The sequence below is a fragment of the Schistocerca nitens genome, chromosome 1 (genome assembly GCF_023898315.1).
Source record: "Schistocerca nitens isolate TAMUIC-IGC-003100 chromosome 1, iqSchNite1.1, whole genome shotgun sequence".
NCBI classification, from domain to species: Eukaryota; Metazoa; Arthropoda; class Insecta; order Orthoptera; family Acrididae; genus Schistocerca; species Schistocerca nitens.
Genome location: NC_064614.1, coordinates 1,182,447,921 through 1,182,466,209, shown reverse-complemented (window position 1 = coordinate 1,182,466,209; position 18,289 = coordinate 1,182,447,921). Strand labels below are relative to the sequence as shown.

Sequence of the window (18,289 nt, the reverse complement as noted above, 5' to 3'; positions counted from 1 at the left end):
TCAGAACTAATGGGATTTTAAAGTTACAACACTCTCTATGCAACACCAAACATTTGCTTATTCAAAATTAAGCTCAGATTATTATGTCAGGCTCAAAGTGACCACTTTAACTTATCAATGAGATTCTTTCCTTTAACTGAATATACATATTTTCAATAAAGCAGATAGCACTCCTTTAGTAATTGTAATCACAAATATGCTGTATGGAACTTTGCAGAAAATAATGTGTCTCAATGCAGGTTACAAGGTGTGAACACAATTGCACAAAATATTTGATGGTGTCTCTGAAGACAAAGCTTACAATCTTTGTTTACATTTCTTTAGTTCCATAAAGGCTCCTGAATATGATATTCTGACACATATTTTGAAATAGAAAAATCTAAGGAAAAAAACTGAAATGGGAAGTGGCTGAAAATATTGTAAATAATCCAGAACTAACTGATCTTTTTGAATTGTAAAATGTTAGGTACACTACCAGAAGACTATTTATCATTCGTATGTAATTGGATGCTAATGTCTAGAGATGACAAAACAACTGACAAATCAATTGTGTGTATATGAGGACATGGTTTCTACTCTGTTTTTGGAACTTATACATTCAGAGTTGCTTTTTACATGTAAACAAAGTGGATATAAAACATTAAACAAGTAAATTGTTTGCAATTTCATAAACAATAATCCTCAACAAATTGTTTTTCATATAAAATACATAAACTTAAAAATACAGTATACCTTACCTCAATATTAAAACATTTCTTCAAGGAATCTGAAGTTTCCAGCATAAACATTTCCCTCAGCAATGATATTGATTTTTAGATCACAGCATGAAAAAGCACCACTCAGTTTGGCCACAAATTATATTTAACATCAACACTTCACAAAATTGTTGCAAAAATATATGGAAGTTTAATCAAGTAATTATACAACACTTTAAAAAAAGGAAAGACAACCCTAGCAGCACTTTTAAGTTTGACCACTTTTTAATTTTTTGCTTAACGCTTCAGTTTCCTCCCTTTTTCTCTTAGCTGTTCTTCAGAATGTGAAGCGTACACACGAATAATTCTTTATGGCACATTTTGTAGAATCGCATGAAGAAATGTTATATAAGGTTGTTTGCATCACCTGCTGTAATAGTTGACCTGTTTACTGTCCGAGGGCAGCACTAGACGGTGAGGAGACAGACAGAGTTTTCGTGCCTCTGCATGAACAATGCTGTATGTTACAAGAATGGTGGAGTGTAGCAACCTGATGCCTACCGCAAGTGGTTTGAAATCTCCAAATAATGCGCAGGAAAGGAAAATTAACTTTGGTAATTGGCAGGATATTAAAAGGAAAAGACTTCATGATGCTGGGTTGGAACATAAATCACGAAAAGGAAAGGTAGTTCCTGCGAAACAACCTCCAACGCAGGTAAGTGGAATAACACTCTTACAGTTTTTATAAAAAGACTATGGACATACATGAGTAGCATATGTGCCCTCAACAGTGGCATATGTGCCCTGTAGGTACATGGCTCTAACAATGTACGTTATTAGCATCTTCTGAAAATATTACAGTAAAAATATGTAACATGAATAAAATTAACTACAGTTGTCATTGTCATCGACGAAAAATATAATACACACTCTGAGCATGGCTATATGTTTAAAAGAGAATGTAGAATATAATAATTCAGTTGAATATTAGGTAGTAATATTGACTGCATGATTTAGGATCATTTATACATTGCAGACATGTGTTCAAAATAATGATGCAAGGGCATAAACTGGGAAATTAAGTTAAAGCTGTACGAGGAATATCATGCCTTGATGCACAATGAGCAGTCCATTTATTTGATAAATTCCATGTAAATAGGCACACCAGCCAGACAAAAGGAAGGTAAGATAGACGATACTTCATGGAAACAACCTGCTTTGAAATACCAAGTCCAGTCAAAAGAAGTGTTTCAAAAAACATTGCCTGACATATTCTGCATCACCCATCAATGAATAAAGACTCTTCAACGTAAACTGAAAGATGGAATGACCACTGCTAAAGACGGTCATGGAAAACATTTCAATAGACCTCATGTCGTATCAAATGATGCAGGGCTATGATTATGAACACATTTCGAGTTTCCCAAAGCAGATGAGGCATTACAGCAGGAAAAAATCCTGAAAAGAATGTCTGTACCCCAATCTCAATCTCTGCTGAATGTATCGATTGTTTCTGATCGCAGCTACAGACTAACAGAAATACACAACATTGAACTTGAGAGTCAGTTACTCACACCAAACCAGACCAACCATACAAACTGCTAAAAAAACGATATGGAAACGGCTAAAATGAACAACAATATACATTGTATATGTATTGTCCTACAACAGGTATTACTATGTCTTACATTGGCATGTGCCACAGTATTCTGCCAGAGACAGCTGTCATCATAATATGATTTCACTGTTCATTACTTTTGTACTGCAAAAACAACCCAGTAAATTTGGGGGATGAATCTGCCAAAAGGAGAGGTTCTGCCAAATTAGTTTTCCTGTTTGCTTAAATTTGTGATGCTTGAAGAAGGTATGGAACACAAACTGATTGTATGGTATGACCACTGTGTTGGGCAGAACAATAACTGGGATGTTTTAGCGCTTTATTTCTATCTGGTCAACTGCAACTACTTTACAGAAATGCTTCAAAAGTTTTTATATTTGAGCCATAGTTTTCTACCTAGCAGCAGGAACTTCGCAGTGTTCAAGATAAGAAAGAAAGTGTCAATAGTTATCGTTTCTTTAGAATGGAAGCATTGCTTAGGCCTTTGTCGATCCTTCAAAACTAACCATTCACAGGATGAAATGAAAGACTACAAAGTTGCAGGATCCACTGGGGTTCGTTTTCAAAACTCCATCTGCTTTGAAAATTACTGGTGTGCTCTGGTTGAAGCTATGTGGTGACGATCCTTGAGGCATAAGCATTTGTTGCAATCACTATATGCTTGCGTCCATGGGAATAACATTTTATTGTGAACATTGGTTGTGAATATGAACTAAACAAAAATTCTGTTGCATTCTGGTTTCCAGTTGCTCTATAGTGGTATACTGAAACGTCATAAGGAGAAGAAAAGCCATCTATTGGACATGATGAAACCTATGGAGCCAAAATACAGGCTTTTTACGAAAACCTGGAGTGTGACAACTGAGTCTGATGTATCAGATTTATGTCTCAGCTTGACAACAAACTCACGTTCTATTACCTTTTTAAGACCAAAATAATCAGTTGACAATAAATATTACTTTATATCCTGTTATAATTTTCTTGCTTACAACTTTTGGATTCTAGGAACCTTATTATTACAGCAGAGTGATCTGGAATAATGCTGTATATCTGTTGCTATACAGCGTTTTTCCATTTTAATACTTACTTGTTTTCAAAAAAACTATGCTTAGTGCCATTTTAAGAAGCACAACGATGTATTTTCAGCAGTCTGTATGCACAAACAATCCATATCTGCTATTACATTATATCCAATAATTCTATGGAATTAACAGTTTTTGTCGATTTCCTAAAAACTGCAAAATGTTCCATACTGCATTACTCATGTACATGCTTCAAGTGTATAACTGCCAACAAAGTGCACTATCCATTGTCTTCTCTGCTCTCTCTGACAACTTATCAACAGATTTTGTTTGCTTTCCACCATCAGTTTCTAAACATGCTCTCTTCTTGACATGTTGAATAAATGGGTCTTCTGCTGGTTGTTTGTGTTGTTCTTGCTCGATATTTCAACGGCACGACTCGCTGTCTTCTTCTGGCACTCCCCGAGACTCAGGGAGCCCCTGAAAAGATGAGGCATGTCATTGAAATATCATGCATGCATGATGCAAACAACTGGCAGTAGACCTGATTATTCAACACATTGCTGAAAAAGTCTGAAGAATTGCGTGCTCTCTTCTTCTTTTATAGTTTAGGACAACATATTTGATCCAAGAGAAATCTGGAGTCACAGAAAAGTAAATTCAGTTCATAGGTGAAGCAGAAACTGCTGGGCATACCATCAAGGAGCTTCCATGTGGCAATGGAAAGTACCTTGACAACAAACAACTAAAGGAAATTCTTCATTAAGGAAGTATAATTCAGCACCTCACAATGCTACATATTCCACAACACAATGAATTCAGTGAAAGACAGAACTGCTTGGTTGTGGAAATTGCCAGAGCCATAATGCATTTACATGGAAATATTCCACAACAGCTTTGGTTGGAGGTGGCAAGCACCGCAACCTATATCCTAAACTGAACAGGGATATACAATATTCTAGGAACATCTCCAAATGAACTATAGTATGCCAAGACAAACATTTGCTGGTTATAGGCTCCACCTGACATGTTCATATTCTGAAGCCACAGAGAAGGAAGATGGATTGGAAAACAATGAAAGGAATTCTTACTGGATATGTTCACGGTGAAGGTTAAAGAATTTATTGGGAAGAGAAGTGCAGACTCATTAAATCATGAGACGTCATCTTTGAGGAGAGACCACTGAAGAGCCCGAAAGGTTCAAAGGAAAGAAATGTGAATCAGGATCCAGCACTTCAGACTGAGGATCAGACTGTTATTAATAGTGAGACTGATGACAATGACAGTTTCTTGAATGTAAATGAACACCCTCAGGAGGAGGAGGAGACATGTAAGAAAGCCTTACCGGGTCTGCATAATTGATTAACTCTCATAGCTTCACAAAAATTTAACAGTTATGTGATGCATCTCTCAACATTTTTCCAGGAGCCAGAAACATACATATAAGCACTGAAGTCTGTTCAAAAGGGTTTCCCGAAGGAAGCTATGGATTGTCAAATAAAAGTTCTTCAAGAAAATAAAACATGGGACCTGGTTGAGCTATGACATGGAAAGAGGTCCATTCCTAATGGAAGGGCATACAATGTGAAAATAAATGTTGATGGCACAGTCAATAAATTTAAGGCAAGACTGATAATTAAGGGTTACTTGCAATGGAGAGGAGCTGGCTATGACCACATTTTTGATTCTGTACTTAGAATATCTGCCATTCGAATACTCCCCACAAGTGAGAAAATGAAACTTGTGCTAATTGATGTTTCAACTGCTTTTCTTTATAGGGATTTGAAAGCAACCATACACGAGGTGTGATCAAAAGGCAATGATAATTTTTTAATTTTGTGGGCTTTATGCATTTGTTTACAAAACTGTTTTTTAACCTTGTTGGTACTCATGTTCCTGGCATATGTTTCCATTTTCAGCTGTTTTGAATATTTCACTTATTGTTGACAGTTGGATAGGTTATATATGTTTTCGAGTACATGAAAAAGACGGATCAAAGAACTTGCATTAAATTTTGCTTGGAAAATGGAATAAAGTGCAGCACTGCACTCAAAATCTTCTTTGTGTCTTTTGGTGAATCTACTATGAGAATTACAAGAGTCTATGATTGGTATAAATATTCCAAAGAACATTGAGAAGACACTGAAGATGATAACTACCTTGGATGCCCTAGTACATCAGTTGCGTATGACAATGTGGAAAAAGTAAAGAAAATGGTTCTGGGAAATAGCTCAATCACTATCAGAAAGCTTGCTAATGATGTCAGTATATCCTTTGGCTCATGGCAAGCAATTTTTTGGGTGTTTTGGACATGAAACAAGTAGCAGCAAAGTTTGTTCCAAAATTGCTGAATTTAAACCAAAAATGATGTCATTTAGACATCAATCAGGAATTACTAAATAAAGTCAACAATGACCCAGAACTTCTAAAGAAGGTAATAACAGGTGACAAAACATGGGTATATAGGTATGATGTTGAAATTAAGGCCAAATTGTCCAAATGGAAACTTCCAGAAGAGCCAAGACTGAAAAAAATTTCACAAGTTCAATCACATGCGAAGGTTCTTCTCACTGTTTTATTTGATTACAACTCATGAGTTCCTGCCTTATGGCTAATAAGGATTACTACCCAGAAATTATGCACCATTTGCACTAGTTACTTTCATGTTCCATGGCTCATTTTGCGTGATAAATCGTCATGATGTGGACTGAGTCATTTTACATTCATAAGCAATTAATAACCATTGGAAAAAGAAAAGAATGAAAAGTAGGAGGTAAATATGGAATGGGGGTAAGGAATTAAAGAGGAAGCCACCTGGTAGAATTTTGCACAGAGCATAACTTAATCATAGCTAACTCTTGGTTTAAGAATCATGAAAGAAGGTTGTATACATGGAAGAGGCCTGGAGACACTGGAAGGTTTCGGATAGATTATATAATGGTAACACAGAGAGTTAGGAACCAGGTTTTAAATTGTAATTCATTTCCAGGGGCAGCTGTGGACTCTGACCACAATCTATTGATTATGAACTGTAGATTTATTTATTTAGCATCCGTGTCATCGTACAAACGATATTGGACTTGTCATACATAGAAATTAACAATGTAGAATACACAAAATGAAATTGTCTACAATTTGATTTGTCATACACAGAAATTAAAATATAGAAAGTACAAAATGAAATTGTCTATAATAAATGACAGCCAACTTACAGTTTCTTTCCACATAAATGGTTTATAGTAATTTGTTTCCCAGTAACAATATATAACTAGTACTACAGATGGTAAAGTATAATAAAAGCTGAAATAAATGAATTTTGGAGGTTAGTTTGTAAAGTCATTTTCTTGGTCTTCAAGATATTCATTTATCGAATAGCAACATTTATCAATTAAAAATTTTCTAAGTTCCAATTTAAAATAGTATTGTCCTTTAAATCTTTCATGTACTGAGGCAATGCAGTTTAGAGCTTAATGCCCATGTGGCTTACATGCTTCTGAGTTCATGTTCTTCTTACTTGTTCTATTTGGAGATTATTATTGTTCCTTGTGTTATAGTTGTGACAGTCTGCATTTGTGTGGAGACTGCTTAGATTAGCTTTGGTTAAGAGTACACATTTAAATACATAGACTGATGGCAGAGTAAGTATTCCTAACTTTTTGAAAATAGGTCTACAGTGAGCTTGTGTTGGACTGTGGGTAATTATTCGAACAGCCCATTTTTGTAAAATAAAAATGTCTTTCAAATTAGATTTTGAGCTGGCCCAGAACACTATTCCAAATGAGACAACAGAATGAAAGTATCCAAAGTATGCCATTCTGATGCCTTCTAGAGTGCAAACATTTGCAATGACTCTCAGTGCAAAGCAGGCTGAGTTAAGTCTGTGTGTAAGAAATTTTACATGGTGTTTCCAATTCATAGCTTCATCTATATGCATTCCTAACACTTTTGTAAAATGCACTCTCTCTATTAGTCTGTCATCCAGTTCTAGATTAATGTCTTCATCCTGAATCATTTTACAAAACCGTGTGTAATTTTGTTTTCTTTGCATTGAGTGTAAGTTTATTTGCATTGAACCAAGTCTCAATAGTTTTTAGGATTTTGTCAGTAGTTGACTGTAACGAGTTTTTAAAGTCGCTCACTATCAGACTTGTGTCATCTGCATATAGTACAATTTTGGCTGTATCATATTGTAACTGTAAATCATTGACATATATGAGAAAGAGTAGTGGCCCTAAGATGCTGCCCTGGGGTACTCCTAAAGAAACTTCTTTTGCTTCTGAAACTAACCTTATTTTTTAAATTGAATTTACAGTGGTGAGCTCTACAATCTGAGATCTGTTTTTGAGATATGACTCAAACCACATTTTAACTCTTCCTCTAATAGCTACTGCTTCCAGCTTATCAAGGAGGATTCCATGGCAGACCGTATCGAAACTTTAGATAGATCTAAATTGATTCCTACTACACTTTTGTTTTTCTCCAAATTTTTAATTATTTATTGGGTGTAGTCTATGACTGCAGTTTCTGTGCTCCGTTTTGCATTAAAACCATGTTGATTACTATTCCAAAGTTTATTATTGTCTACTAGTGACTCAATTTCATCAGTTTCTCTAATATTTTGGAGGAAGCAGTAAGAAGTGATATGGGACGGGAGTTTTCTATTTTATGTCTGCCTCCATTTTTAAATAGTGGCCTCACTTTTGAGATCTTCAGTCGCTGAGGAAACACACCTTCACTAAAGGATAAATTTGCGATATGTGCTAAAGGTTTTGCAATCTGCAAGGCAGTCCTTATTATGACTGAGACTGGTACTTCATCAACACCTGCTGCCATTTTTAGTTTTAAGCTTCTAATCACTCTAATTACACTCCTGGAAATTGAAATAAGAACACCGTGAATTCATTGTCCCAGGAAGGGGAAACTTTATTGACACATTCCTGGGGTCAGATACATCACATGATCACACTGACAGAACCACAGGCACATAGACACAGGCAACAGAGCATGCACAATGTCGGCACTAGTACAGTGTATATCCACCTTTCGCAGCAATGCAGGCTGCTATTCTCCCATGGAGACGATCGTAGAGATGCTGGATGTAGTCCTGTGGAACGGCTTGCCATGCCATTTCCACCTGGCGCCTCAGTTGGACCAGCGTTCGTGCTGGACGTGCAGACCGCGTGAGACGACGCTTCATCCAGTCCCAAACATGCTCAATGGGGGACAGATCCGGAGATCTTGCTGGCCAGGGTAGTTGACTTACACCTTCTAGAGCACGTTGGGTGGCATGGGATACATGCGGACGTGCATTGACCTGTTGGAACAGCAAGTTCCCTTGCCGGTCTAGGAATGGTAGAACGATGGGTTCGATGACGGTTTGGATGTACCATGCACTATTCAGTGTCCCCTCGACGATCACCAGTGGTGTACGGCCAGTGTAGGAGATCGCTCCCCAGACCATGATGCCGGGTGTTGGCCCTGTGTGCCTCGGTCGTATGCAGTCCTGATTGTGGCGCTCACCTGCACGGCGCCAAACACGCATACGACCATCATTGGCACCAAGGCAGAAGCGACTCTCATCGCTGAAGACGACACGTCTCCATTCGTCCCTCCATTCACGCCTGTCGCGACACCACTGGAGGCGGGCTGCACGATGTTGGGGCGTGAGCGGAAGACGGCCTAACGGTGTGCGGGACCGTAGCCCAGCTTCATGGAGACGGTTGCGAATGGTCCTCGCCGATACCCCAGGAGCAACAGTGTCCCTAATTTGCTGGGAAGTGGCGGTGCGGTCCCCTACGGCACTGCGTAGGATCCTACAGTCTTGGCGTGCATCCGTGCGTCGCTGCGGTCCGGTCCCAGGTCGACGGGCACGTGCACCTTCCGCCGACCACTGGCGACAACATCGATGTACTGTGGAGACCTCACGCCCCACGTGTTGAGCAATTCGGCGGTACGTCCACCCGGACTCCCGCATGCCCACTATACGCCCTCGCTCAAAGTCCGTCAACTGCACATACGGTTCACGTCCATGCTGTCGCGGCATGCTACCAGTGTTAAAGACTGCGATGGAGCTCCGTATGCCACGGCAAACTGGCTGACACTTGACGGCGGCGGTGCACAGCTAGCGCCATTCGACGGCCAACACCGCGGTTCCTGGTGTGTCCGCTGTGCCATGCGTGTGATCATTGCTTGTACAGCCCTCTCGCAGTGTCCGGAGCAAGTATGGTGGTTCTGACACACCGGTGTCAATGTGTTCTTTTTTCCATTTCCAGGAGTGTACTTCCTGTTCATTTGCTGAAGGAATATTCATGCTGCAGGCAACCCTTGGAGCATGTATTATTTTTAGTTTTGTGAAGTTTAAGTTTAGTGAATGTGGTACATTTAAAAAATAGTTATTAATATCATTTGCCATTTCCTTCTTTTCTATATTGCAATTTTCACTGCTTTTGAGTATTATTTCTTCCTCTTCTCCCAAGGTAGTAGTTTCATTCCTCACAATGTCCCATATAATTTGTGGTTTGTTGTCTGAGTTACTGATTAAATTGTCATTATATAGCAACTTTGCCTTTGCTATTGCCTTTCGGTATATTTTTCTGTATGTTTTTACATATTCTACAAACTGTGGATCTGAGCAAGTTTTAATTTCTTGGTTCAATCTTTTCATGGTTATACTGGAAATCCTAATGCCTGTAGTTACCCAAGGTTTGTGTGCTTTTTGTTCTGAAGACTTGGACCTCACTAACTTCTTAGGGAAACACTTTTCAAATTGTGACATGAATATAGAAGAAAAGTATTATATGCATTATTTGCTCTTGATTCTGATCTCACATCTGTCCAGCTTTCATTGGTTAGACAGTTAACAAAATGTGTGCAGTTTTCTTTAGAAAAAATTATTTTATAAGTGTGGCAAGATGTTTTCTTCTGCAGGCATTGGGAAAACAGTAAGCACAAGAGCATTGTGATCAGATAAACCAAGGTCAGTGTTATTTACCTCCACTTCATTGGAATCTGTGTTTGAGAATATATTATCTATGAGGGTCTGTGATGTGTGTGTTATTTGGGTAGGACCTATTACATGGGGTAACATGTTAAAACTCTGTAAAATATTCAGAAATTTATCTTTAACTGTATTATTGCACATAAGATTTTAAAGCTGAAGGAACTGCAAAAAGGCGCAAATTTAAGAAGGAACCTAGATAAATTGAAAGAACCAGAGGTTTTAGAGTGTTTCAGAGAGAGCATTAGGGAACAATTGACAGGAATGGGGGAAAGAAATACAGTAGAAGAAGAATGGGTGGCTTTGAGAGATGAATTAGTGAAGGCAGCAGAAGATCAAGTAGGTAAAAGACAAGGGCTAATAGAAATCCTTGGGTGACATTAAGAGACTTTGAATTTAATTGATAAAAGGAGAAAATATAAAAATGCAGTAAATGAAGCAGGCAAAAAGGAATACAAATGTGTCAAAAATGGGATCGACAGGAAGTGTAAAATGGCTAAGCAGGGATGGCTAGAGGACAAATGTAAGGATGTAGACACACATCTCACTAGGGGTAAGACAGATACTGCCTACAGAAAAATTAAAGAGACCTTTGGAGAAAAGAGAACTACCTGTATGAATATCAAGAGCTCAGATGGAAACACAGTTCTAAGCAAAGAAGGGAAAGCAGAAAGGTTGAAGGAGTATACAGAGGGTCTATACAAGGGCGATGCATTTGAGGACAATATTATGGAGATGGAAGAAGATGTAGATGAAGATGAAATAGGAGATATGATACTGTGTAAAGAGTTTAACAGAGCACTGAAAGACCTAAGTCGAAACAGGGCCCCGGGAGTAGACAACATTCCATAAGAACTACTGATAGCCTTGGGAGAGCCAGCCATGACACATTATACCATCTGGTGATCAAGATGTATGAGTCAGGCAAAATAACCTCAGACTTCAAGAAGAATATAATAATTCCAATCCCATAGAAGGCATGTGTTGACAGGGGTGAACATTACCGAACTATTGGTTTAATAAGTCACACCTACAAAATACTAACACAAATTCTTTACAGATGAATGGAAAAACTGGAAGAAGCCAACATCAGAGTAGATCAGTTTGGATTTTGTAGAAATGTTGGAACACAGGAGACAATACTGACCCTACAACTTATTGACCCTACAACTTATCTTAGAAGATAGATTAAGGAAAAGTAAACCTATGTTTCTAGCATTTATAGACTTAGAGAAAGCTTTTGACAATGTTGACTGGAATACTCTCTTTCAAATTCTGAAGGTGGTAGAGATCCAATACAATGAGTGAAAGGCTGTTTCCAATTTGTACAGAAACCAGATGGCAGTTTGTAGTGCTTCAAGAATTTCCACGTAAATTCTAGAACCACTTGGCCTTCCTCTGTCTTGAACACAATATTTTAAATAGAAGTGTGAGAGAGACGAATCCGACCTACTGCGCATTGCATGTTTGTGTGTGCAGGTCTAAAAACAGTCATGAGCAAAGTGTGGATGCAGCATCCGACAAGTACCTGCTGTACGATCCACAGAGCATGTGCTATTCTTTGCTGGTTTAGTGACTGTGATGATTTTTATGGACAAATGAAGAAACAATATTAGACTTTCATGTAATTCATGTGTTGGACTTGCTAGAAGCAAAACATGTTCATAATTCCAAGTGGTTCTTAAACCAACTCGCTTATAAATGTAAGTAAATGTGTTTCTAAAGCTCAAAAAGTGAGTGAAATACAGGACTACGGAGATATTCAGATATGGAATGCGAGAATGTTATTCTGTGTAGTCCAAAACATTGTTAATTGGTGAAAACAAAGTTTCTATATTTACTCCACACATTCTATAGTCAAAAAAGCGTTAGTGTGTGGTGACCAGTCAAAAGGACTCGAAAAAACAGGAATTTTGAGAAGAAATGGAAGAAGAAGATCATAGCAACCAGATATAATCAGACAAGATAACTGTTTTGTGTAATTGGATTAAGACCAAAAATCAAATGGAAAAATTTGTGGATGTAACAAAAGGGAAGACGTAAGGAAGTAATAACTTTAAAAGAATGGAAAGAAGACCTCGACGTATTATACTAAGAAGAGATACGATGAGAATAATTGAACTAAGAAGATCCAGTGGGGGGAGTATACAACTCTCACACACATCGTGGTGATGCCGACACAGAAACAACATCCGACACCGCTGGCACCAGTTGCGGTTCGCCAGTGCTGACCTGCTTCCACAGCTGCCTACCGACGCCAACATCTGATGCCACCAGCTTGCTGTTCACCAGTGCTGACTTGCCGTCACATCCGCTTACCTATGCTGCAAGAATTCTATGCCGGGTGAGCGCAAAATATAACTTTAGTACCTTAGCAAGAAGTGATACAAACAGTAGAGTGACTTTTATTGGTGTAGTTATTATACTTAAGAGTTAATTCGTTAAATTATAACTAGATCTAAAATTAATAGGAATATGGATAATTCACAGAGAACCAGCCATAGCTATGAAAGTCAGGAAGTGCCAGACAGGTCTGAATTAGTAAATTTAATCAAAGCCCAAAGTGCAGATTCAGTGGCTGTAAGAAAGGAATTAAACGCAGCTTTAAATGCTCAAAGTCTTAAATTAGACTCAGTAAATACTCAACTAAATGAAAAATAGATGAGCAGGGTGCTTCATTGAGGAAGGAACTAAGTGTGACTAAGTGAGAATCTAGAAACACAGAGTGCAGTTTTAAATGTTCAAAGTCTTAATTTAGATTCAGTGAATACTTAATTAAATAATAAATTGGATATTCAGAATGGAAGTTTAGGATTGTTAAGTGCTAAGGTAGATTCACAAAGTAAAGACTTAAGTAATTTATGTGAAGGCACTGGAAATTTGAAAACTGAATGTGATGCTATAACTACTAAAGTAGAACATTTTAAAATAGATTTCAAAGGTGAACTAACTAGTTCTTTAAGCAGACAAATAAATCAACTGTTCAAGGACTTATTCAGAAACAGAATGATCAATTTCAGGATTTAACAAAAAAGTTAGAATTTGATATTGAAGATAAATATAATAATGTAGAATCAAAACCTATTGAAAATTTAGAATCTTTAAAAGATGTGTACAATAATGAATACAATAATGTAAGACAAGGTTTAAGTACTTTGAAAGAGAGTGTAGATCAGCCTAAGGAATTAACATCGATTATTCAATCGCAAATTATAGCTGTCAGTACGCAAGTTCTCAGTTCACGAGTAGGTAATGTAGAATGAATTCCAAAAAGAATATATCTGACTTTTATATTATAAATGTATGTATTTTGGAGGAACCATATGATGAAACGATGGGTCAAAGAGTTGCCGCGAGAGTAACCCCCAGAAACATTTTGACTATTGCTTCTTACAAACTTAATAATACCAGCAAGGTTACAGACAACTTGTGGATGGAATTCGAACTGATCCAAAACAAAGTAGAGAAAAGTGTATTGTCACCTAATGTTGTGTTACCTAGTGAAGTGGTGATTGTTTTGCAGTGGGGAGACTTTCAAACAAAATTTAACGAGAATTACTGGTCTCCACTTGCTCAAGTGAACTTAATATCAAATCCATGGGATACGGGCAGAGTTATCTATCCCTCAGGGATGTTAACCCTTGGTGTTAATGCGCGGAATGACGACCATTGGATCCCGAGTTGTTTTCGGTGTTTCTTCTGTAATAAAATTTTCCTGCACTGAATTCCCTTCAAATCTTAAACTATTCTGTAATCTATTCCTAGAATCTTAAACTATGCTATATTATTAGCACTTAGAAAACTGGATAAGACTGTAAGATAAAGACTGGTTTAAGAGAATCACATATAAACAGTGATCTCTTGATGAAATAAATGGAATAAGAATATTAAGTCTGTGTAAAATATAATGTAATGTGACGAAGTGAGCAACAGTTATACTGTAGTGTATAATTTTCTAGTTTGTATAGAATGTTTTATACCTTTTGTGAGATGTGATGTAGACGGGAGGATTTGTATTGATTTCGAAAGGAGTGAGTAGGGTAGGTAAAAGCATGATTTACACTAACAGATAAATCATGACTAACACAAAACACACATCACACCTTTCAAACAACCCTCACAAACAAGTGTGCCTGATTCTTCACCATTTGCTGTTTTCATAGCGCTGCTAAGATTTTCTTTGTGGGCCTCGAGGGTGAAGGTGGGAATTTCCGTTCTGTAGGAGACAATTTAACATCATACCTCCTCCGGCTTCTCACTCAAGTACTGGTGAGGTATGGATCGTGGGGAAGGGGTCTGTCTTCTTTCTCTTCTTCAATCTTAGCAACCACATCTACCTTTTTTCCTTTCTTACTTCTTGTTTGAGGACCTATCTATTTTTCCCTCTTTTCCTTATTCATCTACTAAGATTATAGAAGTCGAGAAGTGGAAGAGGACTCTAAGGTATTAGAAGAGGTACTAAGAAGTGAGAGTAAAGTGTAAAATAGATTTCATTTTACCAGGAAATATTTAATTATAGTGTACATAAAGATGTATACTAGGGCAATGAACCATGAGGCCTATTCATAAAGGATAAGGGGGACATACCCGGCATTTGCTAAGGATATAGGGCAGGCATACCTACAGAGAGATAGGATGACCTGTGGCCTGATGAATAGGGATGTTTTATAAAGGGGCGTACCTACCAGAATGGAAGGAGGAAGTGCATTCATAGGGTCAAAAAATGTTCAAATGTGTGTGAAATCTTATGGGACTTAACTGCTAAGGACATCAGTCCCTAAGCTTACACACTACTTAACCTAAATTATCCTAAGGACAAACACACACACCCATGCCCGAGGGAGGACTCGAATCTCCGCCGGGACCAGCCGCACCATAGGGTCAACCCACATGTAAGGTATAGGTACTGATCCTAGGGGAAAAGAACAGTATTGTGACAAAAGTCACACATTTAATAGGAATTATTCTGGTAAGTTTGAATTCTATGTATCACTAGCCTTATTATGTTTTATGTGAGTTTACAAATGGCGAAAAGATAACTTTCAGTTGCCCAGAGTTCCTACAGACATAAACTACGAGCGTCACTCCAAAAGAAATGCACACTTTTTTTTTTTTTTAATCTGTATTTTATTCTACATGTTTGAAAGTTTTACAGAGTGTAGATACATCCTTTAGGAACAATATTTTCATTTCTCTACATAATTTCCATCCTTCTCAACTGCCTTATGCCATCTTGGAACCAGCGCCTGTATACCCGCAAGGTAAAATTCTGGACCAACCTGTCGGAGCCACTGTTTGGCAGTGTGCACAAGGGAGTCATCACCTTCAAACCTTGTTCCACGAAGAGAGTCTTTCAGTTTCCCAAAGAGATGATAGTCACATGGAGTCAGATCAGGACTGTAAGGCAGCTGTTTCAGTGTTGTCAGTCTGAGTTTTGTAAGCCACTGTCAACATCCTGGGAATTCACCTGGCACAAACCTTTTTAACGCCAACACTTTCAGTATTCTGCAAACACTTCCTTCCCCTATCCCAACGTAGCATGACAATTCGTTCACTGCGATGTGTCTGTCAGCAGTCACCAATTTGTGAGCTCTGCACATTGTCTGTAGTGTGTGCAGTATGAGGCCTGCCGCTCTAGTGCTTCGAGAATTTCCGCATAAACTCTAGAACCACTTGGCCTTCTCCATCTCGAACACACAATATTTTAAATAAAAGTGTGAGAGAGATGAATCCGACCTATTGCACATTGCATGTTTGTGTGTGCAGATCTAAAAACGCTCACGAGCAAAGTGTGGATGCGGCGGCCGACAAGTACCTGCTGTACAATCCATAGAGTTTCACTGTAGAGAAGAGCATGTGCTACTCTTTGCTGGTTTAGTGACTGTGATGATTGTTAAGGACAAATGAAGAAATGAGATTAGATTTTCATGTAATTCATGTGTTGGACTTGCTAGAAGCAAATATGTTCATATTTTCTGGTGGTTATTAAACCAACCCTGTTGTAAATGTATCTTAATAGAGTCTAATGTTTGACGACTTGGTTGACTTTCATGAGTTTGAATATTTATTTGAGAAATGGTGAATATGTTCTTGTGGAAGTTGAAATATACTATGACTGAACTAAAAGTATCCTTCAAGTACCAAATTATTTCAAGACTAGAGAGAGAGTCTGATAAATTCCCTTAACCAGCATTATTCTTCGGAGAAGAAGTTTTCGGAGGTCGATGTGGCCGGCTCTCCAGAGGAGAAGATTAGCTGTGCATGCCAAGTAAGTCAGCCTATGGAAGAGAGGTGGGAAGTTTGCAATCCAGCTTCACATTGCTTCTTGTCATCTAAAGCATTAGAAGTTATAAGAGTCAAGGGGCAGGAAAGGGAAGCAGTGCTTGGGAAGGGAGTGAGACAGGGTTGTAGCCTATCCCCGATGATATTCAATCTATATACCGAGCAAGCAGTAAAGGAAAACAAAAGAAAAGTTTGGAGTAGGAATTAAAATCCATGGAGAAGAAATACAAACTTTGAGGTTTGCCGATGACATTGTAATTCTGTCACAGATAGCAAAGGACTTGGAAGAGCAGTTGAACAGAATAGACAGTGTCCTGAATGGGGGATATAAAATGGACATCAACAAAAGCAAAAAGAGGATAATGAAATGTAAATTGGGTGAAGCTGAAGGAATTAGATTAGGAAAGGAGACACTTAAAGTAGTAAATGAGTTCTGCTACTTTGGGAAACAAAATAACAGATGATGTTCAATGTAGAGAGGATATAAAATGTAGACTGGCTATGGCAAGGAAAGCGTTTCTGAAGAAGAGAAATTTGTTAACATCGAGTATAGATTTAAATGTCAGGAAGTCTTTTCTGAAAGTATTTGTACGGAGTGTAGCCATGTATGGAAGTGAAACATGGATGATAAATAGTTTAGACACGAAGAGAGTAGAAGCTTTCAAAATGTGGTGCTACAGAAGAATGCTGAAGATTAGATGGTTAGATTATGAACTAATAGGGAGGTACCGAATAGAACTGGGGAGAAGAGGAATTTGTGGCACAACTTGACTAGAAGAAGGGATCAGTTGGTAGGACATGTTCTGAGGCATCAAGGGATCACCAATTTAGCATTGGAGGGCGGTGTGGAGGATAAAAATCGTAGAGGGAGACCAAGAGATGAATACACTATGCAGATTCAAGGATGTAGGTGGCAGTAGGTACTTGGAGATGAAGAAGCTTGCACAGTACAGAGTATCATGAAGAGCTGCATCAAACCAGTCTCTGGACTGAAGACAACAACAACAAGAACAACAACAAGCAATATGAAGAAAATGACCAGAATTGTGGCAAAACCACTTGTGGAAATTGCATCATGGTAATGCTCTCGCTCACACCTCAGTGGCTGTTCATGATTTTTAGGCAAAGAACAAAACTTTTAAGTTGTCTCAGTGATTGTATTTGTCAAACAAGGCCCCCTGTGGCTTCTTTCTATTCCTGAGGCTGCAGAAAACCATGAAAGGGCATTGTTATGCCACCACTGACGACACAAATCAAAATTACTGAAGGAGCTTAATGCCATAGTGAAAAGGTAGTTCCAGCAGCATTTCCAAGATTGTAAAAATTGCTGGTATCAAAGTGTTACATCTGAGGGGAATTACTTTGAAGGGGACAAAGTTGTTAATAAAAAAGATAGAGATAATTTTAGCAAAACAAAATTTCCCATTACTTTTTGAACTCGCCTCGTACATGTAGTGATGTGATGATGTGTCTAGGAGAGTGTGTTGCTTGAAGACAAGTCTATACAGACTCTAAGCAGTCTCCTCGTTGCTGGAATGAGAACTTTAGTATTTGTCTCATGAAATTGGGCTTCCAGAGGAACAACACTGATCCATATCTTTTCATGAGACAGATAAGCTTTAAGAAAATATTCTTTGCACTTTAGTTCAATGATGGTTCGATGGCAGATCGCAGT

At 38.1% G+C, this 18,289-nt stretch overlaps 1 protein-coding gene across 1 annotated transcript in view; it reads right to left on the bottom strand.

Moving 5' to 3' along the window:
• Positions 1-3,423: 3,423 nt before the first annotated feature.
• LOC126200652 (1,5-anhydro-D-fructose reductase-like) overlaps positions 3,424-18,289 on the bottom strand; it is an 84,259-nt gene continuing 69,393 nt past the window's right edge. Inside the window, exon 8 of the mRNA XM_049936726.1 lies at positions 3,424-3,815. The gene's annotated coding sequence lies outside the window, so the exon portion shown is untranslated. The remainder of the gene's footprint in view (positions 3,816-18,289) is intronic.